This window comes from Lissotriton helveticus, chromosome 4_1, assembly GCF_964261635.1.
Source record: "Lissotriton helveticus chromosome 4_1, aLisHel1.1, whole genome shotgun sequence".
Classification (NCBI taxonomy): domain Eukaryota; kingdom Metazoa; phylum Chordata; class Amphibia; order Caudata; family Salamandridae; genus Lissotriton; species Lissotriton helveticus.
In genome coordinates, this window is record NC_136063.1 from 132082948 (window position 1) to 132098580 (window position 15633).

Genomic DNA, 15633 nt, shown 5'->3' on the forward strand with positions numbered 1-15633 from the left:
GTTTAATAAGGAGAGTGGTGTGCCTGGAAGATTGAGAAAAATCTTACGAGAGATGTGGGGGGACAACTGTGAAGGGGTGAACCAGATCGAACTTTACTAAGAAGAGAGAAGAACATCTCTTGGGTGATCAGGGGGAAATTTAGAAGGGACAAGGAATTCCCAGGAGCGCTACCAAGATCAAGCTTTGAGATGGTCTTAGGAATGATAGTTTTAATTTTGATTATCTTGTCGAAAAAGTAACTATTAAGGGAGTCACAAAGGGACTGTGAGACTGTGATGACAAAGGTTTAATAGTCGGGTTTTGCTAATTCATTAACTATAGAAAAAATATCTTTGGATTTGTTGGAGGAGTTTAAGATTTTAGCGGAGAAGTATTCAGTTTTTGCCCAAAGAATGGCAGATTTATAATCTTTTAAAGCAGTGAGAAAAATCGACTTCTTTAAAGGACAATAATCCAGTCTCCACTTTCGCTCGGTTTGTCGAAGGGCGAGTTTCCTATCTTTCAAATCATGGGTGAACCAGAGCTGGGCATCATGAGGCCGTTTATTTTTGAGTGTTTTCAATGGGGCGAAAGTGTCCCTGGCCTCGGCCAACCACGCGTTGATGTTTTCAGCCTGGACATGGACTGAGAATGATGAGCCGGAGGGCTCAGATGGGCATGGGGTGGATACGGCCAAAGAGAGACAGAGAGAGGAAATATCAACTCGACCCCAGTTCCGGATCGCGAGGGGATCAGAGATACAGGATTTAATGACCGCAGTTTTGGGTAGAGAAAAGGAAACAAAGAAGTGATCCGACCAGGCACATGGGGAGATCTGAAGATTTGACATATCCAGATTTAGCGACCAGACCTGGTCCAGGATATGGCCCTTGGTGTGGGTGGCTCCATTGATGTGCTGAGTAACAGTAAGGCCATTTAAGAGCTCCGTAAACTCCATTGAGGATGCACTTTCGTGCTGAGCATGGGGCCAATAATTGAAGTCCCCTATAATAGGAATTTTCGCATGATTTATTGCCAGCTCGGCTGCCATACTACCGAATAGATAGAGAAAATTCGGTAGCTGGCCGGATGGCCGATAGAAAAGGGCAAATATTAGGGGGAGACTGTCGGAATTGAGTTTGAATAGTAAAAAATCAACCGAGGGGTTTGAAGACATCGTGATGGAATTGGCTTTGTAGATGTGGTAAATAATGGCAGCAACTCGCTTTCCCCTGAGGCCTATTTGCCTGGAGAATGTAGTAGTTATCAGGGATAGCGGCCAAGATATCTGGGGTAGACTCGGCTCTGAGCCACGTTTCAGATAACAGCAGTATATCTGGTTTAACAGTATCTAAAATTAAGAAAATCTCAAGCTGGTGTTTAACCAGCGAGCGGGTATTCAGGTACCAGATAGAAAGATGGTCTTGGTCATTACTATGACAGCTGAGAGGGGGAGTAGGTTGGGGAGCTTCGGGGACAGTGACGGGAGTGGCGAGAGCGAGGCCCATAACAAGGGGTGAGGAAGAGTATTTTGGTTGCAATATTCCGTTATTCTCAAGGGTGCAGTGGAGATATTTGGAGATGGACTCAATACCTTGGAGGGATATAAGCTCCTCTGCTGTCTAGGACTGGGAGAAATGGGCAGAATGCGTGGCCCCTGGTTGCGGACGGGCGCGGACGGGCGCGGACGGGCGCAGTCGGGCTTGCCTTTGGCAAACCCACTGCGCGTTGCCCCGGCATACGGTTTTAAAGGGAGGAGGGCTTGAGCGCTAGAACGCTCACCTCCTCCTACCGGAAGTAGAACAATTACTGGCGCTGGCTCAGCCAATGGGCTCCCTCCACAACAATCGAGCTCTGCTCGTGGTGGACCGGGGAGTCCAGAGGCTCTGGGCAGCAAGAAGTAGGTAAAAGCAGCAACTTGTAATCCCCTCAAAATCACAGGAAGTAAAGTGCAAACAAACAGTTTTTTTAAAAGATAACGCCAGGCAGGTAAGCCTCAGCACGTCCAGCGCGCGTTGCCCCCGGCATCAGGTTATAAAGGGAGGAGGGCTCGAGCGCTAGAACGCTCACCTCCTCCTACCGGAAGTTGGAAAAATTACTGGCGCTGGCTCAGCCAATGGGTTCCCACCACAACAATCGAGCTCTGCTCGTGGTGGACCGGGGAGTCCAGAGGCTCTGGGCAGCAAGAAGTAGGTAAAAGCAGCAACTTGTAATCCGCTCAAAATCACAAGAAGTAAAGTGCAAACAAACAGTTTTTTAAAAAGATACTGTCAGGCAGGTAAGCCTCAGCACGTCCAGCGCACGTATAGCTCTAATATTTTTCGTGCAGTTTGCATGCAGCTCTTTGAGAGCAGTTAATAGCTCCCTGCTCTATATTAGGATTTTAACTTATAAACTGCAAGTAACAAAAGGATCTCTGACAATAGCGGCAATGCATTGACCTATTTATTTTAGATGCATTTTGTCATCTGAATGGGACGCTTTCTTAGCAGCAGGCATATTAACCCTCGGCACTCTAATGAGTCAAAACTTTTATTAGACAAAGCTTGGCAGCGCACTATATGCTAAGCAAAGATTTTTAGCTTAGGCTATTTTAACCCATGCCTTAATTACATAAGCCAAGCCCCTTGGAGTGACCCCCCAGTCTTTTCATCCCACTTAAAGCCCTATATTTTACTGCTGGGGACCAGACCCAATATTGAAACAGGGTAGTGTACTTACCTGGTACTGAACTCTCATCAGTTTTCTCTTTCTTGGCAGAACCTGTCGAGAGTAAATAAAAAGTTTAAAAGTAATACTTCATATAACAAACAAAATACAAAACACATCCTACTGCAAACATTTTCTTAAATGCAACACACATCCTAGCCCTTAGCCAGGGCTGTCTGAGCCCCATACAATAAACTCTCATGGCTTTGGAATCAATGGATTTAAAGCAGGAAACAATGCATTACTTACTTCCGGTAAGGCTACTTTCTGTGGATACTGTAACTGCAGATTTGTTACTTTGTGATTCCTCACCTTGTGAATCTCCTTATGCATAAACTGGATCCAGAGACTGATGCAATAGCTACAGGTGGAGCCTTTGGCCATTGTTGCAACTGCAACCCACCTCTGGACATGATAACACAAAGCTGCATAAAAGTGCCATCGCAGTATGCTGACTTCAGGTAAAACATTATTTCTTTCCATGCCAAAGACATGGAACATAGCAGACATATGTAATGGTAGCTGGATGTCTGCTTAGTCTAACGAAGACCCTTATTAAATCTTGATAATCTGTGTCGCATAAAGGGGAGTGGGGAGGGTCGTGAGGAATCTGCAGGTAGAATAACCCTGAAGGTAAATGACTTAGCCTGCTGGAAACGTCTAACAGCAGATTTCTCCCTTTGTGAATCAAAGTCAGAGCAATGCCCCTTCCTAAGAGGTAAATCAGAGGATTGGATTTTACAAGGGTACTGCAGAAAAGAGAGGGTACAAATTCCCTCCCTAAGAAATTGTGAATCAATGCAGTGGTGACTAATAATAATGTGGGCAGATGCTCACATGGCTGCTTGTCAGATGTGTTATTCTGGAAGGCCGTCAGGGCAGTAGTTACGGCTCATGCGCTAGTAAAATAAGCTGTAATACCCTCCAGAGGATCCTTTTTGCCCAGTGTGCAGCATTGCTTTGTTGTGTAGCATTTTAGAATCCAAGCGTAATTTACCGATTCATGCCCTTATATAGCTATAATTCTCAATTGCCCTTATATAGGCATAGAAATTATACCCATATTTAGACATAACCCATCCAGTCCAAATACAGGCGTGGCTACTTCCACTAGTTCCAAAAAGCTACAACGATTTCTTGGAAAACTCGGCTTCATGGAGTTTTTAAAGAACTACCATTCTCTTGGGGTTCTTTGATGATGGTATTATGTCCGGCTTTATGTCAAATTAGATACCTTCAAGGTATAAATATGCCTACACTTTCCCTAGCAAACACACGGTGGTTTGGAGCAGCTCGACTATCTACTTGCCCGACGCAGCTCGCTACAGCAAGCAACAGCAAGTGCCGAAGGAAGCCAACCCTTCAGCTGACGCACTGACAGAGAATCTGTCCTTTCTCTCGCTGAGAATCCAGCTCCCGTGTTTCTAAGCTCCCCACGCAGGGTGTTGGGAAATCGAGTCCCGAGACAGATATACTAGACCTCCTTCATTCTAAAACCAAAGTATGGAGCTGATCAGACCCTAAGAGAAATCTTGGATAGATTCTTGACAAAGAAAAAATAAACCTATGCTACACCTCACTTATGTCTTCCCTCGTACTAGACTTAGGTTAGGTACATCAGGGTAGGCGTATTTTAGAAGCATCAGATGAGTGCTTTTTAGCTTTGTTATTTATGTATGTATTTATCTATGGTCTAGGAACCATACAATGCTTTTACAGTATTATTTTATAATACTCTTCTTACTGTACGCAGTATACATTGCAACCAGTATTACGATTGTAGCAGTTCACTTTACTTGCATGAGAAAGAAGACTGTTAAATGAAACCCTTTTATTGAATACGCCCGTCTCGCTATTTCTCTGCACCTCTGATGAAACGAAGCATGCACGCTTGACTGAGTAAAATATCTATCTATTGTTTCCACGACTCTGAAGATCAGTTTTATTCTTGGGGAAACAAAGTTGTCATGTTTATGCAGAAACTAATCCCTTCTTGTTTATTCGAGAAAGTTTCTAGTGACCTCTGAGCTAGCTGGCACTCACAATTAAGTCTAATATATTCGATAGAGACCTAGTCGACATAAGTCCTAGGTCAAATCTATAGGATATATTATTCCAATGCGCAGAGCCTATTGGGAATATGGGAACTACACTACATGGCACCCAACATTTGGTAAGACACTAATTTAACACTAGATACTAGAGTAACTCAGTCGTGCTTTTCACAGAGACCCCTTTTTCCCGTAAAATACTCCAATAGACGTCTGGAGTGGGTAAAATGATAAAATATCCGCCATTACTGAGTAGGACGAAAATCCTATGTGTTAGTTTTTGGTTTGATTCAACATTGAAGGATACAGTGTTCCAAAATATTGTGCACCTTATCTTTGTTTTCTTGTAACTTGCTCTGCAAACTTTCGGTCAACAAAATGAGTGACCCCGAGAACGGTGGAGCTGCAGCTGCAGCCCGACCGTGTTTAGACATTACAGGTTTCCAAGAAAGAGACCCGGATGCTATAATCATCCCTGAAAACCTAATGAAAACCATCACTATAAAGCTTATAACAGCCTATCATCAAGAAGTGGTATGGTAATTTTTGTCATAGAGGCACACGAGTATCGGCAGACAGAGGTATTCTATTCATGGAAAGTCTTCCCTGAAGCAAATGCAGTATCGCATGTGTTTCACTTCTACAAAGTAGAGGATAATCCAACGGAATACGTCCCTTTCGAGGACATTGAAATTCCACAAACTTAACAAGAGCATCAGCTCTGGTTTAAAGGCGCCCTACATCAAAATCACATTACCAGGCTCGGTCCACTAAGTAGACCAGGAGCAACATGGCCAGTACTAACCAGCTATACACCACACCCTGGCATTGAAGAAATCTCAGGTGCGGAATTATTAGTTCAACTAAAACAACTAATAAAAGTACATAGACAATTGGTTCAATATGTCATGTGGACTCTAACAGTCCAACCTCCTATAGGGATTCCACAACAAACCCCTCACCAGGGGAACACAAATAAAATTACACCACAGACTATACAATCAGTCATTGGTAAATTGCCCGCAAAAAGGGTGCAAATTCCATTCTGGATAGCTCAAAAATTGACTCAAATCGAGGCAGTGTTTTCTGGCAGTACACCTCATGAGAAACACAGAATTTTAACAATCTGTTTACCAATGGGGATCGCACCACACCTGGAGGACTGCAACACTTGGGGTACAGTCTTTGCTGCAATCTACACAAAAACACATTGTGTTCCGTCTATGGTGGTGATACCAAACGTCCTAAAACAGAATTAAAATGAAAACGGGGCAGAGCCTGCGTTAAATCTGGGTATGAAATTACTGAAAGATTTCAAACAGGTCTCAGCTATAATATTAGCTAATATCAAAGGTGAGGCAGCATCTGTGGCGATCCACCAAAAAATAGGGGAAATTGATATAACTGAGCAACCATATGAACTGGCCAGGATAATTGTAAAATCCTACGAAGAACTAGGAAGAGATAGTTTGGGTGGGAAACCAGTAAAGTCCCAACTAACAGAAAATCCTGAAAAGGTCTTTATTAAACACACTTTCACTACTCCTAAAAAGAAGTGGGAAAATACTAAACAAACTTCTAATAAGAAGCGCTTTCAGTCCCAAGGAAGGTCTCCTCAAAAGGAGCCCTCGGAAAAGAGGTATAACCTCAGGAATAGGGATAATTTGAGAAAACCTGATAGATATCAAGATACTGATTCACGTTCCTCTCATAACTTTCAGACTTCCTCACAGAAATCGGAAAGAAGAGGACGGCCAGAACACAATGAAGAACGTGTGAAGTCCAAAGACGATCAACACGTTCCAAAAAATAAGAAAACCCAATTCACCAAAAAGACGGTAACAGGTCTAAAGATCAGACAGGCCGAGGATCTTGAGGACACAACTCAAGAACAGGGAGTGGGCCCAGACAATGCTGGACAGCGCAGAAGAAGTCACCATAGCTTGCAAGATCTTGAAGGATCATCTGAAGACAGTGGACTTGAATGAGTACATTCAAGTTGAAACAGCTGATACCAGGGTTAGTGTACCCCATAAGTTATATGAAGTAACGCTCCGGATGGAGGGGGACATACCTAGCAAAATAAGAGCACTCTTTTGGGAGAAGCTCTCTAAGGGTTATGACCTTCTTCTAGCTGAAAAAGACTGGCCACCAACATTTTCAGGGAGTGCCCACACGGCGAAGACATCATTATGCCAGCCTTCTCCAATCATATTCCAATTCATTTAAAATACACCCATGCCAGAAAATGGGCTGTAGCCCAGTCTCCAGCATTATATAAAAATCATGTGGGATGGGATGCGGATTCTCCTCACCACAAAATCCAGTTAAAATCACAACCAAATGCACAGAGGCAGTATCCAATTAAGAAAGAAGCTAAAAAACAAACAGATCAGGGAGATATTAGAGCAACTTGAATACCAAGGGGTGATTGAAACATGCACCTCGTCAATGAACAATCCTTGGCTTCCTGTCTCCAAACCAGACAACACATATTGCCTCGTTTTGGACTACAGACATTTAAACTCTTGTTGCAAAACTTTTGCAGTACAAAATGCACACAGTGCAGCACTGATGAATAACATTGTGCGCAAAAAATATAAAACTACATTAGATATTTCTAACGGTTTCTTCTGTCAAAACATTGCACCTGAAAGCATGAACGTGACCGCTTTGTCAATTCTGGGGACACAGCGTCACTTCTGTCGTCTCCCCCAAGGATTCAAGAATAGTCCGGGGTTATTTTCAGCCAGAGTAACAGAGTTACTACAAACGTATGATGACGAGGCATTATCTTATGTCGATGACATCTATCTAACAGACGATGATTTGGATAGGCACTTGAACAGAGTGAATACCATAATACTTGGCTTCGCCACTGAAGGGTATAAATTCAACTTTAAAATATCAAGAATTGCCCACCTCAACGTCCTTTTTCCAGGATACGAGTTATCAGATGAAGGCAAAAGCCTGGCAGCCAACTTTTTAGTTTAGCGCTGCTCCAACCTCCAAAAACGCCGAAAAACTTACAGTCAATTCTAGGTTTCCTGAATTTCGGAAGAGCATACATTCTAAAGTACGCAGAAAGGATTACATCTCTCTACGAATTAATCAAACCTGATTTCAAAACTACTAATTGGATTCAAAATCACACAGAAATTTTGCGTTCAGTGCAAACAGACATGTTAGCAACAGCACATTTACAGACACGAGTAAACGTACGCAACCTTGTAATCAGAATAATCCCAGGATGATGCGTTTTTACGTACTTAACCTTTAATGAAGGTGAAAAAATACCAATTGCTTACAAATCACACTTGAACACACAAGCTGAAAAGAAATTCACTTCAACAGAAAAAATTCTGGCAGCGGTTCAAACTGCAGTAGCAAAAGAGAGAGCTCTCACACAGGGTAAACTCATTATGGTCGTTACTCCTGTACCTGCCTTAGAAGCAGTGACAAAAGCAAGCATTCTGAATGCTAAGGCTTTACATCCAAGATGGATATAATGGGTTAACTCTCTTGCTGCAACAGACGTTGAATACGTTTTTGACCCCTACTTGAAAACACAAGAATTTCTACAATACGAACAAAAATGTCCTCTGCCCACTGAGATTCTGCCTCTAGAACAGTATGAATGTATAATTTATACAGACAGATCAGCACAAACCGCAATTGGGGGTAAATAAGCTTATAGTGCTGCATGTGCGATTGTTAAAGGTTGCTGGCGCAATGGTAAATTCCGACCTATGGTCACAAAAACACAATCTCTCGGAGACTGTACAGCTCAGCGAGCTGAACTACAGGCCTTAAAGATGTCACTTGAAAATACCGATCGCGAATTCCCCACACTCATAGTGTCCGATTCTTATTACTTCGTTCAATCTTACAATGAACACTTGCAGAACTGGGTTCAAAACGGTTTCAAAGATGCAAAAGGTGGCACAATCAAGCATAAGTTGCTTTGGGAACAAGTAGTTCAATTACAGAAAGAACTACAAAAGACTCACGTGATCAATACACTGAGTCATCAACGTGATAGCGTTCACGTTGCAGGGAATTCATTGGCTGATGAAGCCGCAAAGGCAGCTCTGCAAACTGCTACCGTAGCTGCAATCACTCGTTTGAAAACAAAAATAGACAGCGAAATAATGCAGGCTGTCGCCGCTTCCAATAAAGACAGCTGTAAAACGTTACCAAAAGGCTTCCCACTCAAGTACTCATATATAACATATGTAAATAATGTTCCTTTTGCTCGAATCCCTGGAGTGGGGGATAGAGTAATTCCAAACATGGAACATAGATTAGGACTAATCTTAGCAGCGCATGAAGGTCTTGCCTCTGCACACGCATGTGTTTCCGCCACAGTGTCATTAATAAAACAAAGATACTGGTGGCCACGCATGAGGAAACAGACCAGAAACTATGTTTTGGAATGTGAAATCTGCCAGAAAATAAAGGTTTCAACAGTGAAACGCCCAGCACAGACGCCCCTTTTAATTTCAGATAAACCATAAGCTTGCGTTTACCTGGATCACTGCTGTCCCTTACAGAGGGATGGTAACTATAAATATATCATGGTCGCAGTGGATTCATGCTCAAGATTCATTTGGGTGTGGCCTCAGCGCTCGGCTGACGCCCAAACTGTTATAAAAGATTTGCGAGTCTTTATCGGCACATACGCTGTCGGCACGCTACATTCTGACCAGGGTCCTGCGTTTAACTCCAAAGTTTACAAGGAGGCCATGGCCAATCTGGGAATTGCATTGCGGTATTCAAGTCCATTCCATCCGGAGGAAAATTCTGTAGTGGAAAGAAAAAAACGGGACATAAAGCAATGTATAACAGCTTGGGTATTAGGCTCGGGTGACGGGTGGGTCAAACATCTAATAAGTGTCCAACGTAGTTTAAATAATCTGACAAGAAACTCTCTGGGTGGAATCACTCCATATGAAATCCTTTTTGGTATTAGAATGCTTCTCCAGGACCTCGATCATCACACTTCACTGGTGGAACAAAAACCCTTTGATATCAAAGACCGTTTGTCTGTTTTGCAGGACTTAAACAAGAAAAGGAGAAGTCAAAGAAACACAATACAGAAGCTAACGACCATGAAAGGAGAACCACCCATCCCAGCAAGGCCTGTCTGGATTCCAAAGATTGGGGATCTAATCAGAGAAAAGATCGCGGATAAGAAGGAATTTGGGCATTCTTACAGAAAACCAGTACCTGTACTAGCAATCCACGGATCAAGAACAGTGTTACTGCCACCACTTGCTGGAAGAAAAGAGAACAGGTTTGTATCCATCGACCTGGTCAAACCACATCATTTGGCTGATAATAAGTAGTAGGCCCAGTGGACTACAAAGATGTAGCAGAAGACCAAATCTTGCTACTATCCAGGAGGTTCAAACTGAAAGACTCATCACCTTTGAAGAATCTGTAGTAAGAAAAGAAGGACTAAGCAATAAAGCAATGGAACTTGTACCTCTTGAGACCCAAAAACAGTTTGTCAAGACACTCCTGTCTACAATGATGTAGCATCGGACTACACTAGTATGACAAAGGATCCGGTAACTTCAGTGATTTCAAAAAATCCTGATGCAATTCCAACAATTGACAGAACTGCCTCTGGCTATTTCATCAACTTTGATACATTTTCTGAGGATCCCAGTGAGCCTGAAACAACGCCAGCAAATACAACTTTTAAAGAGCAAGTAACAGAACTTTTTTGACAACTTGAAAAAACGTATCTGGTTTCACCATGGGTTAAACCTTGGATTGTGCTTGGCGTACTTTTCCTCCTACTTTGGCTAATAATGATTTTAACTTTGGGAATGCTGATCAATGGAAGATATAGTAAAATGGACACAGCAAGTAAGAACAACAACTTGCTCCTAAAGCCACACAAACTATCTCATCGTGAACATAGAGACTTGACATCAGTGAACATCACAGCCGTTCCTATACCTGGTGGTATAGCATGGGATAGAACTGATTATGATATCTATGGTCCTGCAAAGCTGTTGAAGATTTCACATCAATTTAAGGTTTCCTTGAGTGACTTTGTTTCACCCAGCATATTTTCTGATGATTGGGACTTTGAGACTGTTAATAATATGATGTCAGACTTAGAAGGTTCATCAGATTATGCACAAATGTATTGTTATAATCACTATGGTCATCATTATTTGCACAAATCTGCAAACCCTAGAAATGTTTATGCTTTCAATCAATGGGAACATTGTCAAGCGCCACCAAAGGGTAGCTCAAAAACATTCTATGATAAATTTCCATACTTCTCAGGTTTTATTACCACAAATCCGGAAACAAATTACTTTAAAAATGTTCACCAATACAAAGCAAATTTATTCAGCAGCCTTTTATGCCCAGCTGTCCTCATTAGGTTTCGACTTTTGGAGTGACAGCATAGAAACTAAAACTATCTGGGGCTCAAAAGACTGGCAGGTGCAGGGAATAGAAGCTTTATTTATAGCCTGCATTATCCCTGAACAAATAATGTTTTTGAACGACACTGTGCAACAGACATCCTGCCTTGGCCTAGCCAAGATAAAAGATTTGAACAAACCGTCCATACCTACACCTACACCTGATAGTAGAAACACTTCAGAGGGAGGGGTCAACGTCATAACTATTCTACTTAAAAACAGAACTGATCCTGATTGGAAAAAATTGGTTAATCTGGCCCACAGACACGAATAACTGTCAAGATAGATTCCTGAACAAGACACAAGGATTTACAGTAACTAGGCCAGATCCAAGATATGTCCAGAGACAACATCCAGGAATAGTAACAACATACAGTGTAGGAAAACCGTGCCTTGAGTGGCTACAAAAATCTATACTTATAGAGGTTAAACAATACTTATCTTTACTTAAAGATGGAGTTGATTTAGGGACTTCTTACAAGGTCCAGCGAAACGACGTATTAATTTAGAGAAAGCACTCTCTGTAGTTGACAATGGGTTAACGACCCTGTCATCCAGAATTTATTCTTTGAACAGCATAGTATCCTCTGCCATTGACATAATGGAACAGGACTTACTCATGCTACAGCATGGACAGTCGCAATTACGTTCTATAATGCTTTCTAGGCTGGACATTGCAAAATCTTCGTTCAGGATATGTGCCATGGCATCTAATCGGCACCACGTCATTGTTTTCTGTATTTAACCTTACAGATAAACAAATCACTTTGGCACAAAGAAGAGCAGACTTTACGGTGCTGAGCATTGAAAAACTGGAAAGATTACCATTAACTGTTTCAGAAAAACCTGCAACAGAATGGATAATTCACTTTGCCACTGGATTCAAGCAAGCCGGGCTGAAGACGGCTGAAATGCCAGAAACTGGTCCTCGGTAGCTTGTTTCCGGTTCAGGGAAGGCATGGCTTGGCAGTTCGGGCTGGACTGTTCCCATGAGGCACAGGGTCAGACTGATTTGCATATGGCCATGTCTGAACTGGGGTGGCACAGTGGGCTAAAGAACGGTGATGGATTAAACCCAGATCAGTTGACTGGGGGTGAGTGCTTGTATTGTCAATGCTCTGTCCATCATTTACTTTGGTTTTTCTTTGTTCGCCATCAGTTGGCAGGGTATGCTCAGACGTGAGTCCCTTGCTCACTTTGCCACTGGATTCAAGCAAGCCGGGCTCAAGACGGCTGAAATGCCAGAAAATGGTCATCGGTATCTTGTTGTCGGTCTAGGGAAGGCATTGCTTGGCAGTTCGGGCTGGACTGTTCCCATGAGGCACAGGGTCAGACTGATTTGCATATGGCCATGTCTGAACTGGGGTGGCAGAGTGGGCTAAAGAACGGTGATGGGTTAAACTCAGATCAGTTGACTGGGGGTGAGTGCTTGTATTGTAAATGCTCCGTCCATCATTTACTTTGGTTTTTCTTTGTTCGCCATAAGTTGCAGGGTATGCTCAGACGTGAGTCCCTTGCTCACTTTGCCACTGGATTCAAGCAAGCCGGGCTGAAGACGGCTGACATGCCAGAAACTGGTCCTCGGTAGCTTTTTTCTGGTCCTGGGAAGGCATGGCTTGGCAGTTCGGGCTGGACTGTTCCCATGAGGCACAGGGTCAGACTCATTTGCATATGGCCATGTCTGAACTGGGGTGGCAGAGTGGGCTAAAGAACGATGATGGATTAAACCCAGATCAGTTGACTGGGGGTGAGTGGTTGTATTGTCAACGCTACGTCCATTATTTACTTTGGTTTTTCTTTGTTCGCCATAAGTTGGCAGGGTATGCTCAGACGTGAGTCCCTTGCTCACTTTGCCACTGGATTCAAGCAATCCGGGCTGAAGACCGCTGAAATGCCAGAAACTGGTCCTCGGTAGCTTGTTTCCGGTCCAGGGAAGGCATGGCTTGGCAGTTCGGGCTGGACTGTTCCCATGAGGCACAGGGTCAGACTGAGTTGCATATGGCCATGTCTGAACTGGGGTGGCAGAGTGGGCTAAAAAACAGTGATGGATTAAACCCAGATCAGTTGACTGGGGGTGAGTGCTTGTATTGTCAACGCTCCGTCCATCATTTACTTTGGTTTTTCTTTGTTCGCAATTAGTTGGCAGGGTATGCTCAGACATGAGTCCCTTGCTCACTTTGCCACTGGATTCAAGCAAGCCGGGCTGAAGACGGCTGAAATGCCAGAAACTGGTCCTCGGTAGCTTGTTTACGGTCGAGGGAAGGCATGGCTTTGCAGTTCGGGCTGTACTATTCCCATGAGGCACAGGGTCAGACTGATTTGCATATGGCCATGTCTGAACTGGGGTGGCAGAGTGGGCTAAAGAACGGTGATGGATTAAACCCAGATTAGTTGACTGGGGGTGAGTGCTTGTATTGTCAACGCTCCGTCCATCATTTACTTTGGTTTTTCTTAGCCAGGGGGGTCACATGGGTTTTTCACTCCTTCCTCGGTTGCCATCTAGGGAAACCTAGCAAACGCACACATTTCTGGAAAGTAGACACCCGGGGGATTTCAAGGGGGTATGGCTTGCGTGGATCCTCCAATGTTCCTTTTCCCATAATCCCTGGCAAACTTTAAATGTAGCTGAAAAAAATTGTTTTTTCAAACATTTTTGTATGTAAAAGTGTGGCATCACTGGGCTCACACAAATTTCCACCCACCCAGCGTTCCCCCAGGTCTCCCGATAAAAATGGTACCTCACATGAGTGGGTGATTCAAGGACCCGCAACAGGCAAGGGCCCAAAACCTAATGAGGCAACATCAAAATTACCTATCACAAAGCAATCTGGTTTTGCAATGGGGTTGCCATGAGTTTTTAGCCCGGGGCTCGGCGGCCATGTAGGGAAACCTACCTATACCATACATTTCTGGAAACTAGACACCCGGGGGACTCCTGCGAGGTGTGGCTTGCGTGGGTCCCTCATCATTCTTCTACCCAGAATCCACTGCAAAGCTAAAATGACAAAGTGCCTACCTGTAGTTTTTGAACCCTAGCTCTGCAGGCACCTTGGGAAACCTAGCAAACCTATACATTTTTGAAAACTAGACACCCAGGGGAATTCAGGATAGGATGACTCCACTGCCTCCCACCAGGTTCTATTACCCAGAATCCCTTGCAAACCTACAAAATTGGGAAAAAAAGCTCTTTTCTCACATTTTTGTGTGGTAAAGTTGTGGAATCTGTGTGGATCCTCAAATTTCCTCCCACCCAGCGTTCCCCCAGGTCTCCCGATAAAAATGGTTCCTCACTTGTGTGGCTAGGCATAGTGAATGCAACAGGAAAAGGCCCAAATTTTACGGTGGAGACTTAAATATTACCTATAGCAAAACTACCTTATTTTGGGGGGTGTCACCTGAGTTTTTGGCCCGGGGGTCAGCGGCCAACTTGGGAAACTAACAAACCCAAACAGTTCTGAAAACTAGACAGATGGGGGAGTCCAGCGAGGTATGGCATGCGTGGGTCCCCCAACGTTTTCCTACCCAGAATTAATTGAAAACCTTTAAATTAGGTTTAAAAACACTTTTCCATACATTTTTGCGTGGGTTCTCTGTGCTGGCACAGATGTCCTACCTCCCAGCGTTCCCCTTGTTCTCCCGAGTAAAATGATACGTCACTTGTGTGGGTGGGCCAATGCAGAACAGGCCAAAAATGTATTTTTAGTTTTTTTTAGAATTCGGTATTTACAAGAAAGCACCGAGAATTCTACTGTTTTGGGCCTTTGGCCCACCCACACATGTGAGGTATCATTTTACTCGAGAGTACAAGGGGAACGCTGGGTGGTAGGACATTTGTGCCGGCACGGAGAACCCACGCAAAAATGTATGGAAAAGTGTTTTTTTAACCTAATTTTAAGGTTTGCAGTGAATTCTGGGTAGGAAAACGTTGGGCTACCCACGCATGCCATACCTCCCTGGACTTCCCCGGGTGTCTAGTTTTCAGAACTGTTTGGGTTTGGTAGTTTCCCAAGTTAGCCGCCGAGCCCCGGGCCAAAAACTCAGTCCCCCACCCAAAAAAATAAGGTAGTTTTGCTATAGGTTATTTTTAAGTATCCACCGTATGATTTGGGCCTTTTAATGTTCAGCCACTATGCCTACCCACGCAAGTGAGGTACCATTTTTATCGGAAGACCTGGGGGAACGCTGGGTGGGAGGAACTTTGTGTGAGCCCAGTGAAGCCACGCTTTCCCACACAGAAATGTGTGAAAAATCAGATTTTTTTCAACTAAAATTGAGGTTAGCAAGGGATTCTGGGTAAAGGAACGTTGGAGGATCCACGCAAGTCATACCTCCTTGGAAGCCCCCGGGTGTCTACTTTGCAGAAATGTGTGGGTTTGGTAGGTTTCCCTAGATGGCCCTCTAGCACGGGGCCAAAAACCCAGGTAACCCACCTTGCAAAAGCGGA

At 43.7% G+C, this 15633-nt stretch overlaps 1 protein-coding gene across 1 annotated transcript in view; it reads right to left on the reverse strand.

Moving 5' to 3' along the window:
* Positions 1-15633, reverse strand: part of LOC144828412 (uncharacterized) — a 2343931-nt gene that overhangs the window by 2265857 nt on the left and 62441 nt on the right. The window contains exon 3 of the mRNA XM_078686536.1: positions 2702-2743. The gene's annotated coding sequence lies outside the window, so the exon portion shown is untranslated. The remainder of the gene's footprint in view (positions 1-2701; positions 2744-15633) is intronic.